Here is a 12,118-nt window from a genome sequence, read left to right as displayed (position 1 = left end):
CCGAATATTATGAAGGAAATAAAGATAAAACTAACCAAAGAGTTTCATAAAAAGCTTATTGAAAATTTTGAACTAAACCCTATAATTTCAACAAGTTTCATATTAGCACAAAGGTGAGAAAATAAAGTATTAATGGGCATCAGATGTAAAAAAATGTTACATCAATCTAAGTAGCCCTGAATGCAAAGAAGCTGAGGGGTTTTTTCATTTGGTTGGTTTGTGGTTTTTTTTTCTCCTCATACCCTGAATAAAAGATAAGATAATAACAGGAAACTGAGGGCAGGGGACAATTTTAACAAATGTGTGGACATCTCCATGAGCACGTGCTTATCCCTTTTATGAATATGCATGCGAGCTGGCAATTTCTAGTGTTAAAATATCCACGAATCCATTGTTTCAAAATACCCAGCTTACTGTATGTTTCTAAATCTTGTTTTTGCCTCCAAATAGCCAGAAGCAGCGCCAGGTGCTCGAACTGCAGTAACTTAACTTGAGAGCTGATAGTCCTTAGACAACACTGAAATGTACATGGGGAAAGCCAATAACATCCTCTGCTGCTGTAATGTGAATCAATAAGCATTCTGTCCTGTCCTTTCGCTTCGGAGTTAGAGCTCTTGAACACACATATCTGGCTTGAAGTTTTTCCTTAAAGTGAGAACAAGAACAGCTTCATTTTAGCTACAGCAATGAGGAGTAAATGAGAGGTGAATCAGGCTACAGGCAATAAAGGAGTACTCGTTTGTGTGGCTTGACAAACTTATTTTTTAAAAAAAGCTAACATTCTGAAACAGAAACATTGTTCCATGGTAATGCCTGATCTTAGCAAATGTAGCTAAGAATTTTTTCCTCCTAATTATTTAGAGGAAACATTTTTTTATAACTAGTATATAGAGGGCCTTCCACACCTTGGGGAGCTAATTTTAGTCACTTAATACAATATCAAAAGGATCATTCCATGTTTGAGGATAAAAAATAGCTAAGAAAAGAGCCAAATGGATTTGCAAAAAACTTTTATCACTGAAGTCAATGATAAATTTAAGAATAGCTAATGTTAAGAGCTCTTTACAAAGTGATTAATGAAGTCTGTCAAGTAGTAAATCCCAAATTCTCTAGAACTTTTTCCAGGTACATGCATGTGCAATTTTATATATACTAGAGGAGGGAGAAAAAAATTAGGAAAAAGCTTTCTGCTGTAATTATAGATTCTACCCAATGAAAAAAATCAGAATTTGCATTGATGTGGAAGCAAATGGATTGGTTAAAAAATAAACAAAAACAACAAAAAAGTAAAACATGATCACTGTAAGGTAACTTTTAAAATTCGAAATAGCAAAAAACCCTGAGATCTTTTTAAACACAATTCAAAGAAAGTGCTCCATTTCAATGTATGTGAGGGCTTTTGTTCAGCCCAAAATGAATTTTCTTTTTCAGTTTTTCCTTTCGGCCGTCAGAAAGGCCATCAGCCTCCTTCCCTGCCTACCTGTGTTCCCACACACACATACTTAATTGAGCAGTGTTTTTCACTTATGTCCTTCCCATGCTTTAAGTGACCTTGCATTGAGGACATTGGCACATCATGAATGTAGATGTATAATATTAGAGCTAATTACTCTGATACAGGTCCCCAGCCCAAAAAGCAGACAATGGACAAGTGAAAACATATCATACAAAGCACTTATCAAAATATAGAGTCACTACAGTTTGAACACCTCGGCAACAGGTAGGGATTTTGAAGTTTCTTATAGAATCTTAAAGCTCATGTTCTCAAGTTATCACACCTGATTTAAATGGTTTCCAGTCTTTGGGAAGCCACCAGAGCAGCTGGTTGGCATTAGCAGTATTAAGCCTAATTTAGATGTTTTAAGCTTTTCAAGACCATTTGTCTTCCAAGGGCAGGACTGAAAACAGTAGCAGCCTAAATACATAAGAGTTAAAATATCACAGTATCTCAGGCTACTTCACAATGAAATGCCTCTTTTCAGATGACTTTTATGTATAAGAACAAGTTAAATTGTCATCTCTTCTTTCTTTCAGGTCTCATACCATGGCATTTTGCTAGCAGAGAACTTCCTTGCCAAGATAGCGGTCCCCATCTGTCATTCACTCGTCATGTTTCTCAACTGAGTTAAAAAGCCTGACAGTTTCCATGAATAACAATGACACATACTCTTACATCTTGTGAAGAGGCACAAATTTTATTGATGAAAAAGGGGGAAAAAAAACCCCACAGTGTTTAAAGAGTTTTCTGAGCACTGTTTATGTCTGGTTTTGAGTGAAGATGGAACTGCCATTGTGTGTGAGTCAACCACTCTGCTTATATCCATTATCATGTAATTGCTGACTTAGGTCACTGCAGCTAAGGACCTGTCTTCACTATGAACACAAATCTGTTTTGTAACCAACACCCCATGCTTTTACAAGAAAGATTCTTCTGTACTTTGCCACAGCCCTTGCTTAGTTGCTAAATTTTAGCTAGTAGACTAAAATTCCATCAAGTATTAGGAGAAAGCAACTTAATTTGTTTTAAAAGGATCTCACTAACTTTACGATTAAGAAAACAACATTGTGGCTACATGCAGTAGCAGAGACCTCGCTTGATAGATCCAGGTGTCCAATTCCAGCCTGAGGGGCTCTACTAACTTGTTTAATGCATTTGACTAATGCTACCCCCTCCCTCCTTTCTTAATGAATGTTATGAAGAAGTCTAAAACTCTCTAAATTCTCTATTCCCCTCCTACTCAAGGGCCAGGAGCATTGTCTTACCTAGTTTTCCAATTGTCTAGTTCTTTCAAGAATTAGTATTTCAAAACTGAATCCTTTTGAAAATGTTTACAATTCAAACTGCTGATGGCTTAGTCTCTTTGACAAGTCAGCTGCTAAAGGAAAAGGACAGAAGATGAAGCAGGCAAACTACAGAAAGAGAAGTATTGCTTCTGCCCAACTGAAACCTTATTGAAACCAAGCTGAAATTGGGTCAGAGTGCCTTTTAAGGGAAGCAATAAAGCTGCTTCTATGTATTGGGTCACCCACTATATACTGAGTCACACAAGCCTACTATTTCTTCTCCAGCTGATTCAGAGCAAAGGTCCAAGAATGGAAGACAAAATAGATCTTAAGATTTTTTTGTTTGTTTGCCTATTTTTGAAGGGAGCAAGCTGTGTAACTCCAGAAGATAATTTCCAATATTACTAACACACCTGAGTAGCTTTGGTCAGTGTGACTATATAAGGACATTGACGATAAATTGAAAAACGTCAAAGTTCCTCAGTATATGTCATGATAAATTCAAACATATGAAAATTCTACTTTTGTGCGGAATCCATCTCATAAAGTTCCTGGCTTAACAAGGTCTCAAATGCTGTTTCTTTCTGGCTGCAGTGCCAGGTATTTTGCATGGCCAAACCTCCACAGAAGTTCAGCGAAATTTTACACGCCAGTAAGTTTCAGAAAGTTACGCATCAGAGAGCCTACTTCAGAAAGAGGGTGCCTGAAGTAAGGCGGAATTAGACTTTGCACACATTTATTTTATTAATACGGCATAGTCACAGAATGTTTAAAATTCTGAAAAATGAAAATTCATAAAGTGACTCACGATTAAGTTGCCAATATTTTGGATCAGAAGAATCTATTTCAAAATATGGTGACCCTGGGCAGGCTTGGTTAGTCATCCTCCTTGATTAGTCCGCACGCAGCAATCTGTATCAGATAGAAGATTGATGATTCTTCCCAATACACAGAAACTAAAACTTCTAAAACCAATAGCTGCCATTTCAACTACCTGTGTCTAAAACACAGTGAATCTAACAATGTGAACTGTGCTATGTCCTTATTTGATGGAATACTAGGAGATGAGTATTATGTGACATGTCAGTATGTGTGATCCTTTTGTTATATTTCAAACTGCATTGAGCTTATTTTTTAAAGATTTTTTTCTTAATGGGCGTGTGAGAAGGAGTTGTCCCCTTTGTGGAAGACAGCGATGGAATTTAAAAGCCGAGGCTAACGTGGAAATGACACAGTATGAAACATGAAATAAATGCTATATTACAGTTTTCAAGATGGAAACAACATCTAAAAGCTTCACCAAAGCAGACCAAAGTTCTGCAGTTTTGAGGTATGTACCAAGATGGTTCAGTAAGAAAGCACATTTTTATGACTACCAGAAGTTCATAAGCATAGGAAAGTGATGATGAAGTTAAAGAACTTCAGAAAGTTAGAGTTGTTTGATGAATAGGAATGTACTAAAACAGCTTGTTCACTGAGACTTTAAAATTTTTTTTCCATCATGTTTGTATTTCTAAATAAAGTCTCAAAAATGCATTAACTTGCAAACTATAATTAGTACTTTTGATAGCTTAGCAATCTTTGTACTATTCTTAACTATTTCTTGATAAAACATCATGTGCTTTTAAAACGTCTTATGACTGAAATTAAACTACAAATAGGTAGGCTAGAGATAGTAACATAAAGACATTTAACATTAAGATTCAAGTCGTATGATGAATGTCAACAGTGCAGTTGCAGTTACAGTTGGTAGCTCCATGGTGGAGCCAAAAGCATGAGCTTTACACTTATTGCTGAGAGAGAGTCAGAAACGTAATGTAAGTATGAGAGCATCCAGCTTCCTACAGGAATGCTTTGTTCTGGCATACCCTACATAACAGTGATTTCTGAGAACTAGCTGCAATTGAAGAAGTGTTTCAAGAAGTCTATTTCAGTAACTGAAATAGCTAGTTGTTTATGTAGAGTGCCAGTCATTAAGTTTCATTGCTGTCGAATGTAGATTATATCATAGGTATACCACAGCAAGGGGGAAATTCCCATTTCGGAAAGGAAATCATACAAACAAAACCATTCCACAAAGATTTCAGACTATAATCAAATGTCCTGGGGACAGTCAGCATCTTTGATTTTAGATAAATCCTTTCATATGCCAATGAAAAGTATCATTCAGTATAAAGCATCTTAACTGAGGTGAAGTGCATAAATCACTCCTTTGTTAAAGTATCACTCCAAAATTAGCTTCATAAAGCAAAGACTATTTTTCCCTATTCACAAGCATATTTTAAAATATAAAGCACCATATACATCAGTTTTTAGTGAAGCCTTAATCTCATTTCCAAAACTGAAAGCTGTTCTGCTCTTTAAAATTATTGGGTTTTAAGCATTATAAATGTTAATGCTCAGATATACATTTAAATAATATGACTACAAAATAACGATGTAAAATAAAAGCAATTCAGGATATTTTGTACTAGCTATGTACTGCTCTTTCATTAAAAAGAAAAAAAAAAGCATCAAAACTGAAGTTGTGAGTGAAGCTCGATGCTGCTCCCCATGTCCTGTCAGGCTAGATTATTCTTAGAAGGAGAGAGAATGGGTGCTTCCTAATACATCTCTTCTTGTCATACTGGGGATACTCAAAAGAAAAAACCCTACCAGTTTACTACTTTGCTCGTGAATTTGTGGAAACACAGGTCAAATGCCAAGTTACTACTCCGGAAGAACCACTGAGTGTCACAGACAGTCCAGCCTATTTGATGCAGGTGCAGAACGACAGTCTCCTCAACCAATTAAGAGCTATATGTTTGAGAGAGAGGGCTTCTTGTTGTTGCGTGTGACAGCACAATTTTATGGGTTTGAGAACCTTCACTTTGAAACCTGCTAAAAATCGTGTTATCAGAAGAACTCGCTTACGTCTAATTACAGCGGGTTGTTTCTTGTCCTAAAGCAAGAAAAGAGCACTCTGAGGTGAGGAGCCCTGGTTTCAATTCTTAGTTATGGCTGGAGAAGATTCCTTGGAGGTTGCCTGAGTTTTGCCTGGCTGATGTAAAGAATTAACAGCATCCTCCCAGGTTCCACAGTGTCTTCACTGGTAACTAACACACTAGGAATGAAATTTCTTCCTCATTTAAGAGCGGTAACAGGATGTCACTTCTGCAAATTTCTGGAGATATAGTTTTCAGGGCTGTGTCGTTTAAAAATACTTACAAAGGCAAATGAGCTACAAAAATGTGTTAAATGTTCATTTGTATGTATGAGAGTCATTCAGTATGTTAGCAGTTAGGGGGACTATCAAATTTTAGGTTGTATGTGCAACGGCATGCACATCTTGTACTCATTTTGGAAGGGGTACTTCCTATTCAGAGGTAGATATAGAATGCTGACAGAGTACATTTTCATACATAGCTGTTGGCCTATCATACTCAATCCACCTCATTTAAACATGAGGGAAAAGTAGCTATTGAAATATACATTGTGAGTTAGTAGTGAATTTCCATTTGTCTCAGTGTTAGAGGTTAAGTAAGCTCTGAAGTAAGAATCAATCCTGAGAAGTACTGTTTGAACCAAAACATACCTTTCTAATTTGTAAGCTCTTCAGTTAAGAGATGTATCTACTTACACAGTATTTCAGAAACTGGAGAAAAAGAGCTGGAAGCATTACTACAGCTAAGGTGAGTGAAGGCTCTCAGTACTAAGTACAAGATATTGTGCTAACTGTCTGGAGCAAAAGTAAAAATGCAACTGTAAATTGCATGGAATTATAAAATTATACACTGCCTCTAACGACATACTTTGCCTTCAGAGACCTACTTCAACAGCAGAAGATTTCAGGGTATTAGCAACATTCTAGAGCTATTCTTGCAGCACAATTTGTTATTGTGAGCGCTGCAGACATACTACTAGTTGCATAGCGTAAGGTTTGTTTTTGCAAAATAACGTACAACATCCCCATAAGGGAGGAGGCTAGACAATGAGAACAGGCTGCATTTCCACTGATGATGATAATGAGCTAATGATCTCGGAGACTAGCTGGACATCAAGGAGGCTGTTGCATTAGCAACAGGGAGAAAAGGGTGCTGAGATGACAACTGTCATGCAAACTCCTACTCAGCATATTGCAAACAAGTTCAGTTGAGCTGACAAGGAATATAAAACTGCTTATATAACCAGTGCCAGTTGTTTTGCTGAGGAAAAGAATTGTTATGACTCATGAGAAGAGCAAAGGAATTGCCTGAAACCTGGCAGTACAAGTCAAATAATTGCAATGTTAAAAAGTCACCAATAAGCTGCTTACCCAGAAGTTTTACAAAAAAAAAGAAAAAGGGAAGAAGAAAAAAGATGGAGGGAATCAATCTGTGCTAGACAAATACTGTAATAAATAAGTTAAAAAAACGTATTTAGGAAACCATGGTAATTAAGAAAGATCATACAAATATTTGAAAACATTTATTTTTAAAAAATGTTACGAGGACAAGGTAATTCTTGAGTATTTTTCTAACATGCATGAAGAAAACCTCGATTTTAAAGCATATAGGATATCAAACAGTAGAATAACAGCAGTGCTAAATGAAGAATATAACTTCCAGACTCAAAAGACACTGCTTTTAATTGCAATTCTAGTTTAATTTGGACATAGTTATGTTGAATAAAGATTAATCAATAACAGAAGTGGACATTGTTTCAGAACCTAGAGATCAATAGCAATAATGCAGCTGCCCACCAATTTCTCCATAAGGAAAAAGAACATCGTCCCAGCCACTAAGAATTGTATTAGTACATAAATTTCCAAAGGAGTAATTTTGCCCCAAATGAAGGCCATCATAAGCAAAACAGGTTAGAAAACAATGTTTAAAGAGAAAGATGTCAAAAGAAATTTGGAAATTCTTTAAAAATAAGATGGCTGCTAGAGAGCAAGAATCATGTGGTAACAATTCCGTTATCAAGATGAGAAGTACATCGAAAAGTGCATCCTGGTTCAGGGCAATGTGAGGACCATAATTAACAATAGAAAAAAAACCAGCAAGAAGGAAATAGGAAATAAATCAATATAAACTTAAAACTTATGGGATATAGAAATCTGATAAAGGAAGTTAAAGACATTGTGGAAAATGCATGGTGGAGTGGGCTAGAAGTTGGAAGATTTAAGCATTACCAGGTCAAATGTGTTGGTGGTAATTAGATGCATCTTCTGATGGACATGGCAAAGTAACTCCTTACGGTGAGAGACCTTGCAAGCTGCTTTCTTTCCTCTGCCACCACCTCCAGTAGAGGTAATTCAAGTAATGCCTAAGCACCTTCACGGGGAGAAAACACTGTGCATGACACTTAGAAAAGACAAGATTAAGAAACAGGCACTGAAAGTCTAAAACCACACAAACTCATTTGAGAAAATGCATGCAATTTCAACAATAAGTGGGATTAACTATTGCAATGCCTTACTAATAGGATGGGTGGCCTCACCCGATGCTATTCTGGAAGACATGCTTTATCCAGGAATATTTTTGGATTCAGTACAGGGTATCTTGGCAAAAGATAAGGACCGGTTAGTATAGAGGTCAGGCCGACTGCTCCAATAATACCTGCATTCAGAGAAACTTTGAATAATACCATTGCAATAGCCTCTTCTCATGTCTTGCTTACTAGAGGAGATAAATCCCTGGCTGTATGCCCTGGGTCTGCTTCATGTCGTTAATCACTTTGTAATGTCCCTTAGAGAATATATTGACTAAATAGCCTCAGTCTCAGAATGTTCCTTTTTGCCTTTATACCTCCATGAAGAATCTACAGCTTTTCTCTGTGCTGGGAAAAGAAAATAACTTTATTTCTTTTAATATTTCAGTGTTCCCGGTGTCTCTCAGTTTTCTCAAATCTGAAGTAGCAGACAGATCCTTTGGAGAGAAACTCCAAATTTGTAGAAGGCTTTTAAAATCCTTCCTCTATAGTAACTGGGAAGCTGCTTTCCAGAAATTTTTAGTTCCTTGCAATTCTTTTTCTGTGCTTTAAATATCACCAACATATTAATTTCAAAAGTAGCTAAATGAGGACCAGTGGAGGTGCATTGTTGTGAGAAGTTCATGTTTTTGCAAGACTGTCTCAGCTCGAAGGTTGGGGGGTTTTTTCCTTAAAACAAAAAAAAAAAAAATCACAGTTTGAGTCTAAAACATGACATTTTTGTCTGGAAAAATACCGTGTCATAGGCTGATAATACTGAAATTAAATTAAAGGATAATTCTTGGTAAAAAAGCCTAATACTTTCCTGATAATCTGCTGTGAAGCTGGGACAACCAGTCCCAATTTAAGAAAGCCATGATGACGGAGGAATCTAATGGATCACCTGCATCAACATATTTTGAACTTCAAAGCACATGCTTTGATACTCTTTCCCAATGTGGAAGCTGTACTAAGAATTCATACACAATGAACCAAGGCAGAAAAGAAATTCAAGTGGAAATTACAACAATAGTACAAGAAATAACAACTCTTCCTTATTATAAATTTCCTATTATAAATTTATGTGTTAAGACCGGTATCCAGACCTGATTGGGGCTCTTAGGAACTGCGACCGCTAAGGGTACTCACAGGAAAGATCACATCACATCACAGTGTATCCAAAGTGCCTCTTTCTACTGCCAGAACTGTAAAAGAAGCTGCAGTGTCAGGCTTACTGGCATTCCCTTTGTCGGTTAAACGAAAGACTAACATATAAAATTATGTAAAGCATATACAAATGTATGTTAGTTACTACTTTATGCAATATATAAAATTTCTTTCTATCTAGTGCTTTGAGGCACAAAACATTTGTTTGATTTTTCTTTGGACTTCGCTCAAATTTAAACTCTCCTTCAGGGCTATCAGATGAGCTGCCCAGAAGAAGCTCAATGGAGCTTGACATATAGCAGGTGCTGAATGGATGCTCTCCCTTGCCAGTAGCTGTAGCATGTAGCAAACTTGCCTTTATTGGCTTCTAAGGCAGTGAATCTGCCCTAGTTTTTCACCACAGCCTCAGGCATGCTGCTGATCATTTAGATTTAAGCTTATTGGAAGTTGTAAATGCATCTCGCTGCAGCTACCTGTAGCTTTTCAAAAAGATGCAACTGGCAAGTCAACTCAGAAATCTGCTTCAAACTTAATCCCAATAAATTCCATTTAATCTGTCAACTGTTTGGCACAAAAGATCTTCTTTGTTAAAAACACAGCTGCAGACTTTGGAGCAGAATATGGAGAACGATCGATCAGACTCAGCAGCTGCTTTCAAAAAATATTGATTTTCTGTAGATAACAAAGCATCTAAACACTTAGGGTATATTACCATTTTATATAACCTTAGAAAATAAGGTACTACAGCTTTAGCGTTCCAGCAAAGAAATGTAGTTCCTGGCTGTTACGGTATTTATCTCAAAGTATTTTGGTTTTTGTCCTTTCTCAGAGTGCTCTAGAGATAGGTAATTATATTCCTTCATGAGGGAGACAGATAAATTAGATACTATAAAATGCATCCGGTTACTATCTGTTTGTTTTACATACATGCAAATTTAAAATTTATATAGATAGGAATATTTTCTAAGGGCCATTCCTGTTTGCCCTATATGCAATCCACTGCCAATATGAAGTAAAAGCTTATCTTAAAATACTTTAAACATGATTGTATTTGCCCTCAATGGAAAAACAAGCAAAACCAGCAACCGATTCTTAAAACCACCTATTCTTTTACGCATATTTGGAAAAATAATCCAAAGGATGACCAAGATAAATAGTTGGAATCTAAAAACTGCAGACTTGACCTAAATTGCCATGTAATTTGCTGTTAAAAGGGTAGATTTGGGAACAATTTGGTGTAGATGTGAACAGCTTAATATATGATGACACGTATCTAATTTTCAGGATTGACAGGATTATTCCTATGAGTAAGGTTTAAGTATAACTAATTATAATAGAATTTATCCATAACCTGGATGGATTCTTTCAAAGCGCTGGGAAACAAAGAAAAACAAAAGAAAGATACCACACCAGTAAAATAAGAGATCAAATTAGTCCAATACTGAAAGATTCAACCACGTTTACACAGTCCAATCTAGCATTTAGAAAAGAAAATATTTAGTATTCAGAAGTCACTTGCTCAACAAATTTTGAACAAGTTTGAACTTTTTTTACTTACTTTACTTATAGGAATACTTTTAGTGGTGGAATTTACATTCCTTTAATTCTGTAACTTAATGTGCCAGTGCACTGATGTGCCTAAGGGAACATCTGAAATATAAAACTGGTAAAGACCGGATAGGCTTCAGAAGCTAGCTTAGTCCATCTTACTGACAGAGGTCATTTCCATTAATATCATATCTTAATAACTATGCCCTCAGCCTGGCACAGAGCCTCGTGCGTTAGCTTTTCTCATGAACCCTAGGATTTAAAGTTGTTTATAAAAAGGATAAAAGCATGACACATGGTTATAAAAAGGCATACTGCATGTATTAAGATTGATCTTTTACTTCAGTACACATACTTCTAAAACATCCCTATTCCTTTAGGCTGAAAGTGAGGCAGAATTATATCTTGAAGCCAAAATTCACAATAAAAACTACTATTTAATATTTCTAGAGCAGCTCCCTCTGGTGGATAATGATTATCAAGAAAAGTATATGATGGATTAGACACCATCAACTCTTACTGCTCTGCTCTTGTATTGCAATGACCAGCATAAATAGGATTACGTATGTCTGAAAATCCCGCTGCTCCTCATCCCATGGCTATTCAGCTGCAGAGTAATGCCTACCATCTTACAGGTACTAGGACTCAGTTAAAAGCATTAGCTGGTCCATGCCTATGACCATCTCCCACATCTACAGAGTACACCATGCTTTATGATTAACTAGTGCATTTTTGCTTGCAAATAAAAATTTGGTTTCCCCATCAGATTCAACCTAACAGAGGAAATGATCAAAATCCAGATTTTTAAAAAAAAAAGCATGGTATATGAAACCAGTGCATTTCACAGCTGAAGGAGGTAAAGGGAGCCTCCAGTGTCAGTTACTAAGTGATACCTAGCTACGTCTTAGTTATTTAGTTCTTTTGATTATCTACTTTTACCCTAACGATCATCACTGTGGTTTTTACTGCTCTAGTAGTCTATATTGCACAAAGCTTCTGAATTGTGAGAACCACGTTAGAATCATAGAATCATAGAATCATTGAGGTTGGAAAAGACCTCTAAGATCATCGAGTCCAACCGTCAACCCAAGACCACCATGCCCACTAAACCATGTCCCTAAGCGCCTCATCTACACGTCTTTTAAATACCTCCAGGGATGGGGACTCCACCACTTCCCTGGGCAGCCTG

Source organism: Aptenodytes forsteri, unplaced genomic scaffold (genome assembly GCF_000699145.1).
Source record: "Aptenodytes forsteri isolate BGI_AS27 unplaced genomic scaffold, ASM69914v1 Scaffold13, whole genome shotgun sequence".
NCBI classification, from domain to species: Eukaryota; Metazoa; Chordata; class Aves; order Sphenisciformes; family Spheniscidae; genus Aptenodytes; species Aptenodytes forsteri.
The sequence above is the reverse complement of the archived record's forward strand: the minus strand, read 5'-3'. Positions refer to the sequence as shown.